Here is a 206-nt window from a genome sequence, read left to right on the forward strand (position 1 = left end):
CCGGAGGCCTCAGCCTCAGCGCACCGCGGAGGAAACGTGTAACTAGGGGGTGTCTGCCCACTGACTGGCACCAAGAGGGGCGTGGTAGGCCGCAATAGCTGCCACGTAGACCTTCACGGTGGAGTGGGTCAACCCTGCGGAGAAACGGGCCTGTAAGAACTCCAGCACTGTACCAACCGGGCAGTTAACTGGGTCGAGCTGGCGGT

The sequence above is a fragment of the Sinocyclocheilus anshuiensis genome, unplaced genomic scaffold (assembly GCF_001515605.1).
Source record: "Sinocyclocheilus anshuiensis isolate Anshui unplaced genomic scaffold, SAMN03320099.WGS_v1.1 scaffold3205, whole genome shotgun sequence".
Classification (NCBI taxonomy): domain Eukaryota; kingdom Metazoa; phylum Chordata; class Actinopteri; order Cypriniformes; family Cyprinidae; genus Sinocyclocheilus; species Sinocyclocheilus anshuiensis.